The sequence below is a fragment of the Strix aluco genome, chromosome 11, assembly GCF_031877795.1.
Source record: "Strix aluco isolate bStrAlu1 chromosome 11, bStrAlu1.hap1, whole genome shotgun sequence".
Lineage (NCBI taxonomy): Eukaryota > Metazoa > Chordata > Aves > Strigiformes > Strigidae > Strix > Strix aluco.
In genome coordinates this window covers 5,698,988-5,722,991 of record NC_133941.1, presented here as the reverse complement: position 1 = coordinate 5,722,991, position 24,004 = coordinate 5,698,988, and positions in this window count along the sequence as shown.

The following is a 24,004-nucleotide window of genomic DNA, read 5'->3' as shown; positions in this document are numbered from 1 at the left end:
TCAGGGCAACTGAGTTAATTCATTTTCACTAAAAAGAAATCCTTTTGAAAAGATGTTTGCATGGAGAAGACTGAGGTGAAAAATTACATGGACTTGAAGAATGAAAGTTGTTTCAAAATGAAAATCAACATTGCACTTTGTTCAAACACAATATTGCAGCATCGACAAACCTATCTTTTCATTACTTTTGTTGGAAAAGTTTTTACTGCAGGCTTCAGTTTTGATTAATCAGTTGAAAAAGAATCCCAAGATGATTTAGCCAGCCTTTGTCTCATCAAGTTTAACAAGAGATCGAATAAGTGAACAAATCAGGAGGGGACATATGTGAAGGCGCCTTGCCTGGGCCTCTGGGAACTTGGCCCACGCACACTTCCAAAACTGACTGTTTCACTCTATGGTATTTGTTATCTCAATCATGGTATTTATTATCTCAGAAGATAGAAACCTGATGCTTTGCAATTCAGCTGCTTGAAGACATCCATCACTGCAGGATTCCCACTCGTGTCCACATTTACTGGCATTGCTCATCACGTGGGCACGTGATGTACCACAGCCCTTGTCATGGCAGAGACACACCCTCTGCCAACTGCTCCATGCTTGGAGGGAGGAGGTAAGCTCTGCAAACCATAGGTGACCAACCTTCTAATATATGGCCTGGTTTCTTCAGGCAGGTCATGTGCTGTACCTTCAGAAATGCTCATGATGGATGCATCACTGTGCTTAAAACCAGTATATGGCACCATGACTCATTCCATATAAACCTTCTAGTCCTAAACACAAATAAATTCTTAAAAGTGTCTGCTGGAAAGTTTATTCCTCTGCTCACAGAGCTGAAGCGAATGCCATGGTACTGCATAACACTTCCACTATTCTGTGCATTCAGTTCTTCCTCACTTTGCTCTGCCAGTAACTTAAAATGGAAAATACCTGCAGGAGACCTGGTATTTTTAGTTGTGCCATGGAGTATCGAGTGCATTGGAAGGCTGACCCCTGAGACTTCCAGTAATATCAATAAATTGTTCCTCTTTGAAAGCCCTATTAGCACTGCATTCTCATCCTTAAATGTTTGTTTGAGTGGTTTCTGCATAATGAAAATTACAGCACCCCATAGGGCTTAATGAAAACACCTGGCGCCTTCATGGAGCTGCTTTTATTGTAGACAAACATCTCAAAGTGTATTTACAAAGACGGGTTAACACTGAGATTTTCCTTGACAGAGAAATCACCAGGGAGTGAAGACAAGATGCGTGAAGTCAGGTTCTCCTCTCTGCTCGGTAAAAAGCGGCAGTTGTTTGTTTAAGAAAGGAAAGGTAGGGTACAGCCATGCACCTTGTGGCATTCACCCACAGAACAGCTTATATCAAAATGAGTTGTCAACTGTCTGTCCCACCATCTCTCTGGGTGGCACCTGGGATCTTTGGGAAATGTACCCAAGGGGTATCTGTAGGACGGTCTTGGTTTCAGGACAAGAAACCTGCTCACACTTGCAGGAAGAAAACCAAATTCCTGATGTGTGGGAGGGCTGGGGCCTTGCTGCTCCCAAAATCAGTTTGCAGAACCACAAAGGTAAAGCAGAGTTGCTATCCTCTCAGAGCATGACACAGACATGCTGGGAAGGAGTGTGTACCTCTCTGGTGCTCAGCAGGAGTTAAGTGTGCCCGAGGTCCATATCAGAGCCTCCCTTCCCTGCACCGTGAATCCCAAGCACCTGATGCCCTGACTCTCCAGGTCCAATAAGAAGGAGAGGGAGGGATGGAAGCATCCATCACTTCCGCACCCTCCTGCTGGAAGCATCACCCAGGGACCTGGTGTCCAAGGACACCAAAAGCTGCAGAGCCACCTTCAGCCTTCTCAAGGCAGAAATCCCAGAGAACCTCTGTGGGAGAGAGATCACTTTGAGACAGGCACAGAGGAAACAACAACATTAATTTAAACAGAAAATGAAATTAAACAGAAGATTTGAAATGAGGGAGGTTGTTGACTGTCTCACCAGGAAATTACTGTCCCTTAACGTAGTTAAGCAACCAGGCCCCAGGGCAGCTGGGCAGATTGCCTTAGATGCCCAGAGGATCAGTTGGTTTGTAAAGGTGGATGCTCAGGATGAGTCCAAGCACTGGAAGGGGCAACATAAGCAGGCACAGTTGGACAGTGAACTGGGAGAGGGCTGATGTTCCAGCATCAGCAGGTGACAGCCCCTGCACAGCCCCAGGAGGCCCTGATGCATGTGGTCTCCTCTGTCCTGGGGCAGAGTTGGCATCTCTCCGCAACCCTCCTCAAAGCCTGGATGCAGTCAGGGTTGTTTCTGAGCCTCAAAGACAGGCTTCAGACACATCTAAAATCGGGATGACTTCCCCTCTGCAAACATGTCTCAGTAGTGCCCATCCTCACCTTCTTTGCAGCCAGGTCCCCTCCCTGGGGCTTGCTCAGACTGGCACTTTTGGGGTGATTGGCTGGAGAGCAATACGTGCACTTTCTCCTGTGCCATCTCTCCAGGGAAGGGACTGCAGAATGAACTTTTTTCAACCCAAGGAGCTGGCACAAGGCATCACTTTGCGCTACCGCTTTGCCAGGTTTATCCTCCTTCATCTCCCCATGGGCTGCAAAGCATCATCTAATCTGAACCTCGTACTGACCCCCTCTGCAGGTGAGAGTCCCTCCAACCCTTCAGCTCTCCAGCAGTTTTAGTTTTGAAATCACACAATGGAGTATGGCTGCTGAAAGAAAAGGGCTTCCCTCACTCTTTCCTTGGAAGGCTGAAGATGCTGAAGACAATGGAGAGAGGACATGAAAAGGCCCCTGAGTAGAACTAACCATAAAGAGAAATAAATGGCTATAAAAAAAGAGCTAGCTTTGACATCCAAACTTGCAGCACAGCCCAAGCCCAGAAAATCTCCAAGGACAGAGCTGATTAGTGATAACCCTCAAGAACATGGAATAAAGTGTATAATTGAAAACAGCATCATCTTCATCACAGTTTGAGAACAGAGCAGAGATAACTCAGCTGGTAAAAATGTCAGCTAAACTATATCCTCCTTTTCATCCGTAGGTCAATGTTTAATGAATGTTTCCTATTAGAAATGGCAGGTAAGTTGGAACAGGTCTTCTGGCAGGTTCTAAGCTTGCTGTAATGCTTGAACATATTTCACCAGTTTAGAGCTATGTTCATATTTATGCAAATAATCCCTCTTAAATACCAGTTTAAACACAAATTCCTGAAGCTGAAATCAATTACATATTTCTGTAGATGAGTGCTGAAGATCTGAGAACTTGCATATCGCATATTGTAGTATGAGAAATAGCAGCAACCTAATAATACTAACTGCTTAGTAAACATAATGGAAATGAGCAGAGAGCATTGTATACTTAATACAGCTCCTCTGGAAGTGTTAAAAACTGTGGGTAAGGAGGTGAGGGCTTGGCAGCTTCTTTTAAACGAGGTGAAGCATAAAATGTTAAATTATGCATTTCAAGATCCAGAGAAGTCAGTGAAAACATCTTCAAAAGAAAGACTTAAGTGTCAAGATTCCCTGCTTGCTGCCTTCTGCCTATATGCAGGCAAAATATATCTTCATCCCAGCCTTATGTTTGGTGGAAATTTGGATTTATCATACCTTTAGCTGAGTTCATGTTGGAAGGCAATTAGTGAAAGAGCTTGAGCAGGGGCCATCAATATTGCTCTGCTTGATTAAAAAACCCATCTGGAGCTGGCAGTGAACTAGCCTGCTATTGGCAGGGGTTATTTAGTGCATCACTGTTCCTCTGCAAAACTCTGCGTTTCCTCCATTATCACAGGGTGAGATCCCTGTGGGCGGAAACTTGGGAGATGGTTTAAAAAGTGAATATGAAATGGTGTGAGACTGTGACACTACTTGAACAGATTAGTCCTAAAGCCTGCTGGCGCCCTGGACTTTGGTACAACAAATCCAGCCGAGAGGCTTCAGCATCCATTGGGGTTTAGCTCATCATTTACTCTATCTGCTTATCATGATAATCAAGGGTGAAGTACCGTGATTCCTGTGTTGTAACCCCAGTAGTCTAAGGATGTAAACAGGACAAGACCTGTAAGGAGAGGTAACATCTTGGTTTATATCCTCTCTAACAGCTGGAAAAAGAGGCAACATGGGCTCTTTTTCAGCTCTGAAATCTTACCGATGGAGGGCTGTGTGGGCTGAGCACTGCAAAGAGAACAAAGAAAGGTAGAAACAAAACCTACCTTAAATGAGCCTTTATTCCCACGTTGTTCCTTTACTGGGTCCAGTTTGTCTTTGGAGTTAATCTCCAGCCCAAAAGAAGGGTTTGCAGATCTGAATGCATGCCTGCTTATTCCAGCCAGACCACCAGTAAAGGTATTGCCTCTCCTTACTGGCTTTCTCCTGATCACAGTTTTGCATGTATGGAGAAATCAGTCTAAAATCTCTTGCCCCATTCCTCTCGATGAGAATTTCATACCTGGTGAAAGAGAAGTTGAGTCACGCATGAGGCACATGGTAACCCTCCTAGGACTAGAGAACAGAGACCCAGGCTAGCCAGCAGTTTTGCCCAGCATTATGCACTGGGCCCAGGGCAAAGATAAGAATTTAATGTATTTTCTCAGAGACTGCCATTGGGATTTATGCATGCCATCCTCATGTGGATCATAGCGCTCTCTAGTAATCTGGCATGTTGCATGTTCACTCCCTCTGGTGCCTCTTGTTCCTGTTGTAGCTGTGGAAGAAAAGCCACAGTGAAACTTCCCTGGCTGCAATTTGTAACACCAGTTTATTAGCATGACATGAGACTGGGAATCACCTAAGCTCTACATTTCTCAGCCAAAGCAGGTAGTGTAGAGTGGTGGTGGTCAGCATTTCAAAAGCTCAGCAAAAGGTCTATTTCCCCTGGCAGGGGGCTATTAGTGACTGAGGAGGTCTACAGTTGAGGAGGAAGGGGAGAAAAAGGGGAAAATAAGGTGAAGAAAATAATTAAGACACAGTGGATACAGTCTCATCAGTGCTGGTTTTAGATGCGTTTCCCATTTTCATTCAAAACAATGGATTCCAAAGAAAGCTACTCCCAGGAGTGGAGCCCTTCAAAGCTGAAATGCGTTATCTTGGGTGAATCACTGAGTCATTAACAAAGGAAACCAGCTTGATTGCTTATTTTTAAACCTGCTTTTCTCAGAGTCCTCTGGAAGTGGAATTTCACAGCTCCCGCAGCTCAGCCTTTTCTCGCTGCCTGCTGCCACCTGCCTAGCCGAGCTCTGGAGCAGCACCTCCATCACTGTTCTGTGCTCAGACGCTCAGAATGGGCCACATTACCATTCACAGTAGTATATGGGCTATTTTTCACCAATGCTAGGGCATTATTAAGTCCTTTCCAGCTCAAGGCTTGTGCATTTCCTTTCAAGGTTCAGAATGTGAAGATAAAGAACTGTGGAAAAAACTCCCCTTCAATCACTGCTGGGACAAAACCCTTGGATTTGTTCAAATACTTGGACACAGATGTAGCTTTGGCATAACAGGGTATGGCTACTTTCAAGTCACCCAGTTTGGATGCAGGATGCTATCAGTCCTGGGCACTTCAGGTTCAACTCTGCTTCTTTAGCCATTGGGGTGGGATTGCAAGGACAGATGTGCCCCCTGCGTGTTATTAGTTGCCACGATGCTTCCCTGCATTATTACCTGTATATTAATATGATTTTTAATGGGCAGTATTTTAATATGGGTAATACTTGACTGTAGAGTTTAGACTGTCCTGTAAACCTGTCTGAGACTGCAAGAGGCGAGAGTGCTGCAAATTAGAAAGGGACTATTTTCTTCCCAGGGCATCTCTAACTGACCATGAGCCAGTTCCTTCTCATTTTCAATGTCCCTTGGCCATTTTAAGCTCAAATATCTTAATAAAGGCTTGGGATTTCAGGGGATTCTTGTGTGGAGCACAAATGAGAGTCCTTGAGGTGTCCAGGACCCTGGCACAGACACTGGTCCCCTTGCTGAGTGCCAGGAGGGTTTCTCTCCCCAGCTATCACTTGCTTGTGAAGGTGATGGACATGGTGTTGCGCCATTACAAAAATGCTCTTTTCAAACACAGAATTTCAGTTTTTTTCATCTCTCAGTCTGTAACGCACGGAGCCATAAGGGGTCACGTCGCACCTTGGAGCTTGTGCCCAGGGGAAGAGTATCACTGTTATCCTTCTGTTATCACCCTTCTCCTTCATGTTTGTTTTCACTAAATGCTGATAAAGAGAAGAGAATCCCAGTGCCACAGAACAACTGACTTTACAGAGCAGCTTGGTCTTGTAAAGAAGCAGGAGAAGCAGATGCAGAGCCTGATATACCCTGACTACACCTCTGTGTTCCTGCATGTCTGTGCTGGTTTGGATTGGACCTTTGGCTGTGTTGGGAGAGGAGTTAAATGTTGCCACCTTGTGAACCCCATAGAGGTGGGATGGATCAGCCAGACATGCCGCCGTGGAAATCAAAGCCTGATCCCAGAAAACCATCTCCCGAGGAAGGGAGTGGAGCTCAGGCACTGTGAGGGCCGTTTAATAATAGATCTGAGGCGACAAGCGCAGGATGTCATGTGGAGGGATCTTCTGCACTGAAGAATGATGGAAAGAGAACTGGCTAAGCCTTTTCCCCACCATCTGTTATTAAAGCATCTCGGTTTTGCCAAGATCCTTCAGTTATCTGCAGAAGCCTCCCCACGATGCTGCTTTTTTCTCCTTGAGGGTGCCGAGGATCCTGCAGGGCTTAAAATCTGTCTGACCCTTCCACTTTCACTCAAGATCATTCAAAAAATGCTATAATAGGAGCTTTTTACCAAGCCAGGGTGTTGGTCCTGCTGCCCAATGACACTGAAACACAGCATATCTTGTGTCACAGGTGAGGGCACTCAGATCTTGAAAGAATGCAAAATATTATTTAGAAAAATTAGATCTGAGTTAACATTTTAACTGGAAAAATGACCTGTAAAATAAATATTTGTTCTTCACCTTTAAACAATTTTAAAAGGAATAAAAGGATCCCCAGGCTGTTGGGTCCTATACATCCCATGTTGGTTTCTGAACTCAGGTGTCAAATCATTTCCCTGGGTCAGAGGTCACCTTGCCATGCTATGGCGAAATAAAACAGCTGAAGAAAGGACATTATTGTTAGACCATATTCACATGATTTTTACCCCTACATAGAAATAAGTTTGTCTTTATTCTTTACCTTTGTGGGTCAGGTCAAGTTCATTCCGTGTAGAAAGACCATTACAGAAAGACCTGTTAAAAATTAATTTCAGCTGAAGATTGGCACTTTAAGACACTGTTAATCAGTATGTTAGAGTTTGAGATAATTAGGGAGTATACAGTTAATAGAAATTGGACTCTTTCTTCAGACTACCAGAGGGGAAGTACCTGGGTAATTTCTCCCCAAAATTTCCTATGCGCCCATCGGCTCCTACTTTCAGTTTTCTTTAGTTTTCATTGACTCTCTCCATGCTTTTCATTGGCGACAGGTGACCCTGTTTCCATCCTTCAAAGATCCCACCAGAGTTTGTTAACAGACACTGAGATACAAACATGCAGAAATGCAGCACATAGAAAGTTCATCACGAAACCTCTCTGGATCAGACTCTCACCAGTGGTTTCAGTGGAGTGATGCCACCTCCTACCAGACAAGAATATGACCCTGCGTAACTTTTTCTCCTCATAAGAAAATACATCTGAATAACACTGTAATAGGGTAAGATTGAACAGCAGAATATGATAAAAAGGGGAAATTACTGAAACTCAGCTGGACTGGTTGCCAGGATGGTATTACAGAGCTGGCAATGGAAATAGCTTCACTGAGTGTACTTACAGTCAAAATCAACTGAAAAGCATCGGTCACACTGGATTTTAATTAGTCTAATGGCCATGCCTAAAATGTAGTCAGATTTATCAGTTAGAAATCCCTTTAGCTGTCCTTATTTTGTGAAGCACTAATGCTGGAAGACCATTTCAAAACAAAAAAGACATTACTCATCCAGTATATGTCATTTAAATATAGAAATTGCTTCAGGTCTTAACTACACAGAAATTAGCAAGATAATTTCAGAAGTATCATTTGACTAATTTTTTTTTATTAAAATATCAACAAGCTGCTTAGGCCATATTGCACTTGCAGCAGTGAGGGCATCATTTTGAAAACCCCTGGGATATATTCCTAGGACTATTTGCAGGGAGAGTAGACCTGACTTTTCCTTTTAGGGGTCATTGACTTTGTCTCATTTTCATTATTTGTTTATTTTGAGGGGCACAGTTCCTCCTTCTACCTTTACTGATCTTTATTTTTTTCAAATCAATGGGGTATCTATCCATACTACCCATACTGGAAACAAAATTTTTTCTTCCTTAGTGCAATAAAGTTTTTCTCTAGTATCCTACCTTTTTTCTTGTGTTATATGTCAATCACATAGTCAGGGAGCTGTGATAAAGAGCTGTGATAAATTAATGAAGAGCACTGACCAGATTCAATTCAGCGTGAAGGCCCCCAAAGGCCACCTTAAGACTAGAGGCTGGTGCTGGGTCTTGGCAAGATGCTCTGCATGTTAAGACTTCAACTAGCATGTCTTCAGCAGCTGAACCTGTGCGCATGGCAATCACTGGGGACACTGGTCAGGTTTTCAGCTCTGAATAAAATCCTGAGGTTTGTTTTCATTCTAAACGGAAACAAACAAACAAACAACAGAATTTTCCTGTAAAGATATTTTTTGGTTTTATTTGGTTTGGGAACATGGGAGTGTTTCTTTTTACTAATATTGGATCATGTAGTTCTGATACAGCACTAACTTTTGTTTCAATAACATAAAAATAGTTATAGTCTAGTACTTACCCTATTATTACAGCTAATATTCTACCATATCAAAGTCCAGGTGAAACAACTTCAAGCTATTATGAGAAAAAGTATTTTGACACAATAGACAAATGAGTAAGTCAAAATGATTCATTTCAGATTTCAAAAACTTCATCCAAAGCCACTTTTCTTTAAAAGAGCATTTCTAAGGCAGCAACCTGCTACTTCGGCAATGGGTTCGCTTGTTATTTATTAGCATGAAATCACAGCCTTCTTTTGCAAGTACAGCCTAGAGGAAGGGAGCCACATTTCCCAAACTCTTTCTTCTCCTACTTCTGCTGTGGAGAAAACCAGCCCTGAGCTGAGGAAATCAATAAATTGTGGTTTGGTGCTTCAGTAGCTGTAGGGCCCGCGCTGTGACGTGGCTGCTGGCCTGAGGGACCGGGCAAATGCTGCGTGCCACTGGCTGTGCTTTCAGACTAAACAACACCATCCCACACTGTTTCCAGAAGTCGGCTGTGTAATGGAGGCGAGATGACTTGGAAAATAATAATGAGGTTTAATCTAATTGAAAAGATTTTCTTTACCTTTGGATAGGTTCAGGTCCCAGCTCAGATGATGACCTTCAAGATCTATGGTGGAAAGTCCAACAGCACTGATGATCATTACATAAATCACCTTCCCCGAATGCAGAATAATCACTGCAGTTAATACAGTTCACTAGTTAAATTTACTTTATTGTATTTTACACAGCCCTATTTACACTTTAAGACCCAGTTTGTTCCTGTCTATTAGAATACATATTGATTTTTTCAGTTTTAGTGTGCTGCAGAGCCTCTTGCATCAGTATTTACATCTGAGAGCAAGCCCAACTGCCTGTATGGCATACTCTGTACGGCTGGACCTGAAGGACTGAATTTTCTAATAGTTAATAAAAGCCAGAACAATATGAAAAATGGCATGTAAAGAGCCAGCAGTCAGTCTATGCACTGTGAGTACATTAAAAGACAGTGACTTGCAAGCTGTAATTTGGGGGAATGCCTTCATACACTGTGCTTGTTCACTGTCATTAATTATTAACATTGCCTTCAAACGGGAGATTTTGGAAGTGAAACACTAAAAAATTCAAGGTTTTTAACCCCAACATCAATTCAAAACAGAAGTAATTTTTCAGAAATGAGTAAGTAAACTTAGACCAAATCTTTTCCAAATTCTTAAAGACAAGACTACGTGTTCTCCAATAGACAGCATATAATTTACTTCTATCCTCATTTTGTTCCCAGCTGACTTGATGATTAAATGTTTGGAAATACCATTATGATCATCCAGGAGCAGCATCTACCTATGGCAGATTCTTTTGATGTAATAAAGATCGGGAAGCAAAAAACACTGAGATACTGTCCCTGCCTACAGAAAGTTTGTTGATTGTGAGTGAAACTTGGAAACCACTGTCATGCTTCCTTCTGGGTTTTGCTACCATTTTAGCATTTTTCATGCAGCAGAGGTTATTTGTTGGATAATGATCTTACTCGTTGAAATGACATTAAAATCTCTGCACAGGGTGCATTTCAGAGGGAAAAAACTATGAATGTGAAACTTCCAGCTGAAAAGAACTGGGGAGTGGAGAATAAAATAGGGGAAATATGGCATTTTGTCAATTTTAAAAATACAAAGTTTTTGTAAATATAAAGCATCTTGTCTCAACACTTTTAAACTTCTATCAGACTCTTCATTTGAAAGAATAGCTTTTTTCTTTTAAAATCTGACTTGAATTTTTAATGAAAGAAAATCATTAAATTGTGTACAGTAAATCAGAGCTTTTCATTCTAAGCCAAACAAAAAGTTTCAAGTGTACTCAAACAATTTTTTTCTTGAATTGTTTCATCTAATGGTTATTACTCTCATTTTAGTTAAACCTGAATTACTTTGCCCCTGAGAAGAAGAATGCATTAGTCTCCCATTTCTACCTGCAGGGTTGCAGAGAGGACAACAGAGAGGATACTTGCTCTGTGAGGGAAAAGATAAGATGCGATGACGTTTTAAAATTAAAGATCTGCCTGGGAATAACAGAGACAACAGACTACATTACAGCAGATGTTACTAGTCCCTCCACTTTTCTCATATTAGCTGTTTAATCCTGTGACTATTAGCAGCTGTGGAATGACATCTCTTTTTAAATCTTTAATTTTAAGCAACCCAGGTTCCTCGAGGTGCCCATGGGATTGGGTCTGTGTTACACCTGTGCCCCTTCCCTGGCAGTCCTTTAGTCTGGGTCCTCGTGTCTGGCCAGCCCCACAGCATGGCTGTTCACTAAGTCATGTTGGGTAGAATTCATCATGCACCATGCAAAGGTAGAACTCATAGGTGAAATACAGATATCAGGGTATATGTAACTGCTTAGCATTTATATATCAGCATATGGCACCAAGTTCTTCTTTAGAATATAGTAACAGCCTCACTTGGCTATACTAGAAGAGATATTTGCATACTTAAGGGCAGTATTCAGCAACACATTACAGTTTCTATGGCAATACATGTTTTTATTTGCTTGGTATCTGAAATATAATGGCAGACATTGCAAAATCCACACCAGAGGCTTGGTACTATATATGGCACTGTGACTGTGTAATCTCGTGCCCTGTGGAAAGCGTTGTTGTGTGTTATAAGGGCTCACTGGTGTTCACCATTTAATTTGACTCCAGGGAAGCACAGAAGACTAATGAGCCCCTGGACAGCTGAATGCTTACAGTTGCTATTACACAGCTATTCCTTTCCCTCAAATGTAAAGATTTACATTTGTACATAAATTCTACTCAGAACTGGCTTGCAATATTGCTAATAAAACATAATGATCCTTGCCACAAGTTATCTGCAATTTCAACACAAGATGATAAGATACGGAAAATGAGAAAAAAAATGAGAAAGAAAGATGACCAGAAAGAAGAGAAGACACAGTGATATTTTATCTGATAAACACATTTCATGGTCAAGTAATCCACAGATATCACACCTCAGAAAAAACCTCGTTGTTGTGTGTAACTCAGATCTTTGTACAGGCTGACATTGGCAATGACCAAGGCAAAATTCCTATTGAAATCTGCAACACTAATATGGATTTAAAATAATCCTGTTGCAATGCACAGAAGATGGCAATTCATTCCCAGAATCAGCAAAGCAGCTCAGCTTTCTAGAGTGTATAAAAATGTCTCTGTGGGGACAACCCACAGAAGCTACTTTGCTAAATGAAAATGGAATTGAAAAAAAGAAATATTCTGAAGGATCCTGGCTGTAAAAAAAATCCCATGTAGGAAGCTGCACTGACAGAAAAAACAAAATCGTCACAGATGACTCTTCCGCACTATCAACACTAAAAACCACTTGAAAAAAGGAAACCCAGCTCAGCTCCCAACTCTTCTCTGGAAATAGCAGCAACAGTAAATTTTAATCTCAGCACTGATTGCATGGGAGAAAGCAAAAATAAGGACCATTCCCAAAGCTGTTACAAAGCTTGGAAAAGCAACAAGGTTTCGTCATCAATTCTAGACTTTCTACTTCTATCAGTGTGTGGGTCAGACCCTGAGAGCTGCTGCTTTTGCTGAGCTGCCTATCCCTGGAGATAAACCAGGAAATAAGGGTGACGATAACCACGGTGATGTGCCCCAAGCAGGACTGAACCCTGACTGTCCCATCTGAGCTGGAAAAGCGAACTCGACATTGAAAAATTGGCCAGTTTTCATTCAAAGACATTATAAGCAAAATTATTAGGTGACTTTGATCCTCAAAATTAGCACTCTGTATTTTCTTTTACTGTTTGGGGGGGGGGGGGATTGATCATTTTGCACAAATTCTCTGATGCTGCCAGCAGACTTGTTACCTTGTTCAAAACACTGTTGGTTGTGGGGAAGCAGGTTGTTCCAGGGCTTTGCCATGGCCTCCTTCCCAAAGAAGACAGTTTCACAAATATCATGCCAAATATTTTTAGGGTTTCCCTTGCTACCACCCATCAGTTACATCACACCATGGTGTGCTGCAATCCCAAGCAGGAGTGGTCCATGCATCACCTCCATCCCACACATGTAAAGCAGCCCCCTGCAGCACTGCCTAAAATACAGCAACATGCTGCAAAAATCATTCTGAATATCAAGTAACTCTGAGAAAAATCCCTTCCCAGACCACTCCAGATGAGGGAAAAAAAAAAAAAGAGACAAAGAGGAGGAGGGCATTGGATAACCTCAGAGAGGTTGGTGCTGGCTTTCTCACGCCCATCACTGCAATGGAGAGCATTCCTATACCAGTCTTGATCCTGCAAATTTCTGCTACAGTTCTGGGGAGGAACTACTCACATCATTGAGAACTTGTGAAAGATTTAAAAATAAATCCCTGCGTACGTGTGCTGATAACACTTAAAATATGTCCCCAGAGCTTTATCTGGAGAAAGTCTGAACAAGCCATCAAGTGGTGACAAGGTAATGACCACTCTGGTCTTCATTTCTGCATCCTTAGTCTGTGTGACCAACCGTGTCCAGAATATAGCAGCATGCATCAGGCCTCAATACAACAAAGCTTCTGAGAACATTTCACTCTAAGTAGACACTTAAATCTTATATTAGTATCAGTGGGACATAGGCAGCTGCTTAAACACTTTATTGAACAGGAATAGACTTAAGCAGGCACTTACATGCTTTGCTCCATCAAGACACAAACTAGTTCTGAAGCAAATCAATGAATTTTCTCTTTCTATATGCACATGCATAAAACATGCACCCAAGCTGAACGCTAAATCAGAGCATACTTTCTCCCCTAGTGTAAGTAAATTCTTGTTTGCTCCAGACTCAGTTCCTGCCAGATATTTTTCATTTCGACTCTACTATCAGGCACAGCCTGTTTGGTATTTTTAACAAAGTTACTCAGATGGGCACGATGGAGCACATTCTGCATGCGGTGCATAGAGAAATAGGTATGCAGGACCCATTAACAATGGCAATGCCAGTATGCCATAGCAAGTCTAATAAAATAACACAGGTGGAGAAATTAGAATCATTAACCTGTCTCCAGATCCAGACTTTTACCCATCTGAAATGGAAGGTCTCTGAATTATGAAACTTTCAGAAGTGCACCTAGCTAATAACAATAAATTTGCTCTCCCTTACCCATTTTTCAGCCCAGCTGTCTGGTGAGTATACACAGAGGCACCTACTAGCTTTGCTGCGGCTGAGGCTTTGTCAGCATTACCATTATTAAATCCTGTTTTCAGAGTTTTATAACTTGACTGTGAAAATTTACTCCAGGCTCAGAGTTGACATTTAAAGTGTCAGCTAAGAAGAGATTAATTCTTGAAGTGTATTTTTGAATGTGTATGGCTGGGTTTTTTTAAAGTTGCATGAAAATAAAGGGAATTGGAAGTTGACAGGTTGGGATGCTTTTCTTAGTAATAAATATTTTCAGCCCCCCCGGGAACCTTCTAGTTTTGTTTTTATTTAAGGGATAGACTTTGTTCTCACTCCTCAAGGGCTTGACCAAAACCAGCTCATTCACTTCAGATGAGCCATTCGGGGGGGTGGGTAGAAGCTGGCTCGACATGCCAGATTTCAAGAGGGAGTCACTCCACAGGCGCTGTTAGCTCAATCTGCTTACCCAACAAAGCCCATGCAGAAGATGCTTCATGCAACTAGCAGGGATCAGATGGGTCCAGTACATACTGCCCACCTCTGTCCATGGCAGGAGGGCGACAGGAGCCCTACGGGCATCAGACTGCAGGTAAAAGCCACCCAGGAGGTTTGTGTCAGGCGTCTGCGCTCTCACAAGGACAGAGGAGCAAAGAGCACCTACAGGCAAACCAGTCTCCTTGCACTGGCAGTGTGGGTAGCCTCTGCTCCTAACCTGAGACCTAACTCATGTGAATACTTCTTACCATGGGTCTCAGGTCCCTGCCTGCACTTTAACTCTCCTAAAAGTATAAACCCAAGGATCTCAAATACAATTGCTTATGAGGAGCCAGCAATTAACATTTCTGAGGTATGCAGGAAGGTCCTTTATACATCCAGTTGATCCTACGTGCTCTAAGAGTAGTATTCCATTTTCCAGTACAACGTTAATAAAGCCTAGGTGGTAAGACACTGCTCCTGCTCCCACGAGGGGTTTATATGCTGGTGCCCTTAAATCAAGGAGAAGGTTCCTCTGCAGATTGTGCAGCTTCACAAGACCCTGATGCTGATGCAGCACCTCGCTGAGACGCTGTGACACTGCTCCTGGTGACAGCAGCAAGACCAAGGTCCCTCCCTTGTTCACTGACACCATCCTCTGTCTTTCGCTGTCCTTGTGATGCAGCCTGGACTCTCACGATATGCTTGCTGGGTATAGATCTGCTTTACAACATTACCTTCCTGCCCCAAATTCTTCTCTAATGGTTTTCCTCGATGTGAATTTAAATCCATCCTGTAGCCGCTCTTTATGAGAAGCCCCCTTGCCTCCCAGACTGTGTACTCATTTTGTATCTTACAGTTGCTCAGGAGTGAACTAATTTAGCCAAGGCCAATCTAAATGACAAACTAAGTTTTTCTCTAGTGGGCATTTAAACTTTTAAAAAAGCAGAATGATTGTAAAGACAGTTTAGAGCCAAGCGTCTGGCAGGCATTGCATTTGTCACTAGGGAGACAAGGGCCATCAATCTAACTAAATTGCTGTGTCTATATGAAATACTTGGCAATAATCAGGCAGTGGAAAAAAACAGAAAACAAGCACAAATTGTAGGCTTTGCACCCCCAGCCTTGCAGGAGCAAAAATGAGAAATTTCTTGTTGCGCCTTTCCCTCTGCCAGTTGGGGCTGTGCACTGCTGGTCCAGGCTGACATTCACCAGCCACGCAGGCAGCACCGGGAGCCTGCACGGAGGCAAGGAGCATCGCTCCGGCCAGCCGTCTGCGAGAGGGAGGGACCTTCCCAGAGCCCTTCAGGGATGGCATCGGTTCATGGCAGCTCAGTAGCCACAACGGCCAGGAGTCCACTTGCAAAACTGTTGCACAACCCCTCAGAAAGACAGTCCTGCTCCAGAGACTTTCCTGCCCGAACAGACGAGGGAGGCAAGAGGCAGGAGTGGGGAGATGATCCAGGTTTCCTGAGCTGCAGCCACAAATAACTCCCCACCTGTGTCTTGGAGGTCCTAGGAAATCAGCAGCTCTCTGCCTTCCTCTTCCAAGTGACCTTTCTTTGTAAAACATGCTGGACCAAACTGCCAGCCAGTTCCAGCCAAAACAACTTTGGTGATGCTCTCCTGCTGCCTGTCCCTGGCAGAGGCTCAGGAAAGCATGCCCATGATGGTGAGCACAGCAATGATTATGAGAGGTAGGTGTTTAAATCCCCCTGCCTGATAACAAAAACATCCCTCTTCCCCAAACAGTGCTATCAGTAGCCTGATTAAATCCCACTGATTTGCATTTGCACAATACCTCCCTCTGCTGTGATGGGCTTTGTGAGTGGACCAGCTCACAGCAGATATTTTTTGCAAAATGCCCCTGTGCCAGGGAATGTGCACCCAGGGCACCCAGGCACCCTTCAACCAAAATGGCCATGCTAGAGAGTCTAGAGAGTCAGATACTTTGGCAAAGCCTATTTGTAACAAGGTTTTCATACGTACCTTCCAGTAATCCAGTACTAGGTTATTTTGCAATAGCAATGTACTCACTCTGTTCATATTTAGGGCTCCCAGCAGGGTCAGAGCAGTCCTGTCTCTGATGTGGAGTGGCTGCAGAGTCCCGTGGGAGTCTGCTATGCTGAGTCGCCCTCCAAATTAGGTTTTCTTGATGGCTCATGGAGTATGGTTCCTGACTGCTTTTGCCTCCTATTCCCTTGCCTTGCTGAATATTGGAACGCAATTTCATTTCAGGCAAGCTTGCTCACCTTCTACACATTTGCTTTCTCTTTTCTCCTTGTCCCAAGTACTCAGCGTGATTAGATTAGGGTTACTTTGAACATTATTCAAAGAAATCCAGCCTTTGTCCAGCCTTCTGCTTCTGCTGTATGTCTCATCCCTATTCTCTCCCTCAAACTGCCAATCTGATCTGTAAGTGATATCAATAGTTTCCTTATACCATTTTTGTTTTACTTTGTAAATCATATTCCCTTTGTGGCACACTGTCAAACGCTTCCCTGAAATCATGATAGATGATGTCCTCTATTACATACTTATCTAGCAATGCCCCAATGTACTCACAGAATTCAAACACATTTGTCAGGCAGAAGCCTTCCTGCATGAATGCAGCAGTCACTCAGAAAGTCCTGGTGATATCTGCTCCAAGCTTGGAGGGCATCAATTCTGCTGCAGATTTGCTCTGGTTTTGGTGTCTGTTATGTATAATTTCATGGGGCTCCATTTTTTAGATGATGAGAAAACAAACCAGGAGAGGTACTTGGAGGGCCAGAATTCTTTAAAAAGAAAATAAGGGCAAACCCCCAGGGGGCAAATGCTGCTTTTCCTATTCCCAGCAGAGACAAATTACCGTTTCTGTGACCCAAACTGTCCTTTTCATCTAAAAGATTTGTGCGTGAACATCTCACCAGCACTAGTGTTAGTGTGTTCCCTAGAAAGTGTGCACACCTGCAACCAGGAAACATCAGCAATTTGGTGTGGAAAGTCACATCTGTGGGTGGACAAGGCCCCTGCAGTTCTCTGGGCTGGACCTCAGCCCCCCCAAGGAGAACCTGATGCCAAGGAGGCCCATGGGAGACCAGCAGGGAAGTGGTTAAGAAAAAGCATCTCCGAGATGACAAACAGCAGAGCTGGAAAACCTCAAAAGCCCTGCAATATGTAGGCTGGCATATGTTGGCTCCTCATATGGTTGGTTAGGTTACACTGTGAGTGATGATGCATTCTCATGTAGAAGTCACTGTAGACATTAGAAGTGCCATCTGTATCCTCGTGTGACAACTGTCCCTTGTCAGAACCTGTCCCACATGTACTTCCTGAGACTACCCATGTCATTTATGGAGTTGTTTCTCCCTGGAAACACTTACCCTAAGTGTTCTGGTAATTTGAGCAGAAATTCAGTCTTGCAGTGTTTTTCTACTCCTTTTCCGTCTTAGAGGAAGGAGATTTGACCCACTTGCAGATATCATAATTTGGATCCAGTATATCACAAATCTTGAAGTATATTAATAAATAACTTTCAGTGCCCCATTTCCTATCTGCCAGGCCCACTTTCATTTCATCAGCAGGTTGGTTTAGCTGATTAGGTAGAATGAGGTCAAAAAAAACAAAGCAGCATGTTCAGTGTAGCTTCCTTGGAGACCTCTGCTGATGCTTAATAGGAGAAAGAAAATCATCTGTTTCTCCAGAGAGTGGAATTTCAGCCATTTCCCTCCCAGCTGTGGGAAGAGGGTGCAGTGGAGATGTCTTGACTCAGAGATGCGTCCTCCAGGATGGCTTTTGGTGGCAAACAGTTTTCACAGCACCTCTCAGTGCAGGTTGTGCCTGCAGACAGATTGAGCTCCTGGATATTCCTGGAGGACAAAAGATGGAGGGATTGGTGCTTCACCTGTCTGATGAGTCCTATTGCCTGCTGCAAACACAAGGCAGAAGAGACATATGGTGCAGACCACACCGACTGCCTGTCACACCCCGTATTATTTTTATTTGAAACAAATAAATACACACTAGGGCTCTCTACCCTGCTGGAGAAGGTTCATGGTGCTTACAGAAGCTTCCCAAAGAAGGTCTTAACATGCAGCTCAGCGTGCCCAGAAGAGATTCAGACGGATATATCAGGTATATGTGGGACATGATCGACCTGCAGACTACCTATTATTTTTTATGTGTGTTTTGCCTGGAAGTCACTGTCCAAAAAAATGAAGACAAAACCAAGACGTGGCCTGGATTGGCTACACTAAACCTAAAGGGACTTCCAGAGCAAGCCTGCACTTGATCTTGGTATAGATAACTGCTTGAAGGGCAGGCCAGCAGGGTTTGGTGGCACCCTGCTGAGGCTGGCACGTGAGTTCAAAACCATGTGATGTCCTTTGCTCTGAACTGAGTTATCCCTAGTGAGAGCTATACGGAGCAAAAAAAAGGCAAATGCTTTCTCAGAATGCTCCTCTGTGAACCCCTGTATAAGGCTCATGTGGGGACCAGCGCAAGGACAGCATCCCACCAGTGGGACATGGACAGATGCTCTGGTTCTTCTCACTGCCAGCTCTCTCAGGGAGGCAGTTGAGCCCCCGCAGCTCAGACACTGCTGCTTGCTTGCTACCCCCAGAGTACTGCCTTCTCCGTATGCTTCACAGACATCCAAGGTGGGCGCAAATTGATGTATGGAAAGGGTAGTTTCACATAGCTTCTAGGAGCAGTTGGTTTGGGAACAGAAGAGTGTTTTAATGACAGATTACAAATTGAATTTTAATGGCAAACAAATGGTGAGCATTGTCACTGCATCAGTGGTCTCACAAACAGGCTCTTGACCCTACAAATAAATGCTGGTTGATCCTCTTCATTAAACCAGCTAATCACCAAGAAGCAACTCTGCATTTTATACCCCCTCCCTATAGATACGCTTTTTTGGCGCACCATCTCTGTGGTGCGTCTGGATGGATGTCACACTCCTCTGATGGACAGGGTATCCTTGGATCAGTGCACGTATCACTTAAGCTTTCATCAAGTGACAGAAGCAATAAGAGCAATTAAACAAAGAGGTCTAATGGGAATTTTCATCTTCTCTCTTCTAAATGATGATGGATGTCAGTGAAGGGTATGTGGAAGAGAATATTTGAGTGAGCTCCCTTTGCTGTGTCTATTGTTATGAACAGTTTTGAGTTCATGGAAAGTTTATCTGTTGTAAACAAAGCACGGTACTTAGTGGGACCAACCAACAAGACCGAACATGTCTCCAACTTTACACTAGTTGCAGTGACAAGATTTCATCTTCTCATCTTTCTGTGTCCGATTGATTTCCTTTCCTCTGGTATCTGTCTCTGGTGTTTACAACCCAGGGAAAAGCAATATTAGAGAACAGTTTCATTACCTCTGTCCAGTGCAATACTGAGACTGAATTTTCAAAAGCACTTGTTGGCTCAGGGTGGGTGTAGTTTACTGAAATCATTTGGGTGTAGGATTTTAAAGTTGGACATTTAACTTTCTACATAGAAAGTTATTTACCTCCTTCTTGCCAAAAGAAATTTACTTCCACAAATTTGTTAAAGCTTACAAAACACCCTTTTATTTTAAGTCAGCATACAAAGTGATATCATTCTGCCTCTGGATCAAAGGCCTGAATAGACATTTTGGTGACAACCCAGTTACTGTCATCTCATTCTAGTGACCTTGTGAAAATCAAATGCAAAACTCCCTGTTTTCTCTAAGAAAAATCCCAGCTGGTGATTCTCTGATCGCAGAGTAACAACTGAGGAAGGCCATGGTAAGGAGGACACTGAGGATATTGTTGAGGCAGAAGGACTGAGGTAAGCAAGGCACTGGAATAAAGATGATGTTCAGGTACAAAATTAATGGCAAAGCTGATTAGTTACAGAAGAAATATGTGCAGGAACTTACAAGCAATGAAAATAAATTCAGAACGTGAAATGTAGAGAGTCTCTTTCCAAACTGGCCTGAAAATATTACCTTCAAAGTGAGTAAAGGCAACACAGTCCCACACGAGACAGAAACCTCAATAGCAGAAATGGCTCAAGTTCAAAGAAAAGCAAAGATGAGAACAAAAAACATGGAGTCTAACAGAAGAAGACAATGTGAAGTGTCAGAAAAGGTGTTCAACAGAACTGCAGTACACACCAGAAGGCTCCTTACATGAGGAATTAGCCCACTTAAAGTCAATCAGATTGAAGAATCCCAAATTGCTGGGGCTGGGTTTGGGTGTAGGGTAGCTTAAATGAATCTGTGAGGCTGCATATCGTCTTAACGACTGTATTTGTTCAGCAGAAATCTCAGACTTGCAGAGGAAAGCCAAGTTGTATATAACTTAGCCATGTTGGTGCCAGATCAAAACAAAATGCAGCTTGTTTTTTATTTGTCCTGATCTTACACACGGTAGATCCTCACTTCAGTGATTCATCACAAACTCTCTAGACAGCTAAAAAATATGAAACTTTAAACAATTTTCACTGTCACTGCTGCTATTAGCATAGAAAATTTATAGCAAAGGTTAGTCATTCATTCAGATGTGGTCAATAGCCTGCCTGGTAAATGGTGTAGTGCAGGGACCACCGTATGCTGAGGTTCCCCAAGACAAGGTGTTCCCACTGGGACTTTTTTCAGTTTCAGAAAAATCCAACAAAGGTCATCATGTTGATTTGGGAGAGCAAGGGTGAGTCTATCTGCCCAAGTTTAGGTGCCTAAAATACCTCTCACATCTGGGGTTGTGGCCTGGGATGCTGAGTGAGATTCAGCATGCATGAAAGGGCGATTTATTCCAAGTGAAAAAACTGGAAAAATAATGCTAAAAAAAAAAAAATCCTAGATGAAGTGAACATTTTGGAAATAGATTTCTCTCAGCAAGGGCAATCACCTTCATTCTTCTTCTTGGAACAATTGCCATTCAACACAAAATACTCCCAAAACACAAAGCCATCATCCTTATCTCCCAGGTCCCTGTTTCCAGGTGTTCACCTCAGCACACTGCCCTGTCCCTCCTTCCATGTGGCTCCAAGCCACCAACAAGTTTTCAACCAACTTTGGTGGTTTTCCATCACTTCCTTCATTGCTTATTTAACTCCAAAGCCTTCCCTGCCCTCTGGCAATTTTTCATTCTGCGAAACAATTGCTTCTGGTATGACTCACTCTGCAAATAACTCACCTGATTTCTGCCATCCTGACTCAGCCATGCCACTGCAGTATGGCGATCACCAGCTCCCAGCAGGCAGTGATTTAGGGGCTCATGCCACCTTCCCTGTGGTCCTTGAGATGGCTTTGGACCTGCAACATGAAGGGTGCTGCAGTGAGCCCAGGGAGCTCATCCCTCTCTCATGTCGCCAGAGTCTATTCTTCCTCAAGTACTCCCTCCTTGTGACATATTATGACAATTTTGTGCTGAATAGCAAGTGCACCAAGTTTAATAACTATTGAACAGCTCATAAAAATTTAAACAAAGTCATGAGCTGGCAGTGGGGCAGCTGTGGCTGGATTAATACCTCAGCCCAAGAAAGCTAATTTGTAATTATCTGTCTAAAACACCCATATGGCTGGGTTTTCTACAGCAGCAGAACGTGCCACTATTTCCGATGTCTGCTCAGAGCACCTCTGCACCCTGGTTTTGGGCTGACAGCCCCATTTTATGAAAGCTGCTTCCAGCCCAGCCTGCTGATGCTGAGAAAACCTCCTTGAGCCAATTTAAATCACTGACTGATACTAATGGGAAGCCAGAACTGCCAGCAGAGAGCTGCATGGAGACGCTGCTCAGTGGCGATGCCATTTCTGTACTCAGAGTGGGAAGCTGGGGCACAGCCAGGGTGGCAGAGGCAACAACAGCAGCCGAGGCTGCGGCGGGTGCACAGAGGTTGTCCTCAGCCCATGGCTCTTCTGCAGCTCTCTGAGGCCAATGCATGTCTGGTTGCTCATTTGGTCTCCAGCAGAGGCCAGATCCAGTCTCTAAGGAAAGGGAACTTGCACCCAGGCAAGGCTCTCGCTGCCTTATGAGAGCGACACCTGGCCTCAGAGATTTCAGGGCAGCAAAACATCTTCTGAATCCATTTCCGTAAATAATACTATTTGTATAGAAGGGTATATTTTTAAACTTTCTTGGATTTTCACGCATGGTCATGCTGTAGGTGTATACATGGTGTGCTATAGGTATGTGCACTGTGTGCTACAGATGTGTGCACGTTCATTTTCTTTCAGACTGTCTCCTTGTAATCCCCTGGTAATTCCAGGTGGCAAGAGGAACCTGCTCTTGGGGAAAGGCTCTTCCCAAGCTCCAAGCTGTGCCAGAGCAGAGACAGCATGTGGGAGAGATTCCCTCGAGGCACAGACCTGTAGAACAGACAGTGTTGGTTTTGCTGGCTCTGCAACGATTTGTGTTGATTACACACTATGCCTAGAAGATTGGAAAGGTAGAGAGACACACATATCAGCTCAAAAGGTCTGACAAAATCTGAGATGTACTACTAATGTGATATAAGAGGAGGAAGGTGTTGAGGGCTGAAGGGGAAGGCAAGCTGGCCAGAGAAAATGTCATCTCCTTCTTTTTGACCTTGAGCAACTCACTTGCTCTTTTGGCCCCCTCATCTGTACTGTGGGGATGACCATTATTTACTAGTGTTACCTTTAGCACCAGAGGGAATGGAAGATGTCCTACAAGCCCTGTTTGTATTCTAGTGACTGGGAGAAAATGGTGGGGTTTTAGCTCTCCAGTTCTTGGAGAGATTTAAAAAAGTTGAGAGTCTGAAGAGAAACTCATCTCAGCTTCCAAGGCTCTAAGGAAAACTTTCTGCAAGCTATGAGGAGGTGAGTCTTGAAGGACTCCAACCACAAATTCAGTGCTGTTTCTTTCATTTTTAAGGGACGGTGCAATGATGCTGTCTTTCCCAGATACCAGAGAGAGAGGGACTATATGGGCAAATAGAGAAGCAGAACATACCCTGCAAGACCCCTCTGTAAAAATATTCTCTCTCAAGCTGTTTGGAAATAACCCAGGTCTCTCACCTTCATTTACTTCACTACCTGGGCCAAGAGGCTGCGAGGGGCTGTGCCTGCAGTGGGGAAAGCCAAAGCACAGAGCAGTGTTGGGCAGGGTTTGCTCTGCTCTCACACCTCTCCTCTCCCATCAGTACAGCTCGGCGGGAAGGTGTTATGGGCAGGACAGCAGAAGAAGCCCTGGGTTCCCCGAGCCCTGGTCCCAAACATGAACCTCCTTCCTATTAGGGGAATTAATCCAGGAAATTTTCATTTCTATACATTCCCCACTTCTGTTTTTCAGTTGCTCATGAGAAACACTCCAAGGTCATACCTAGAATCTCAAAGGACATAGCTAACAAACTGTTTTTTTGACAGAGTAATAGGCTGGTCTTGAAGGTCTTAGTAATTTTAAATGTGTTAACAATATTTATAAAAGCCTTTAATCCCCCTTTATCTTGTGACATAAATCATAAACACCTTTTTGGTAGGTCTTACTCCCTTTGTGTTTGGAAAGCACTGAAGATATTTTAATAGGGACATGACTAACCATTTGATAATCACTTATCTCTTGACAAATTCCTAGTGACACAGCAAGAG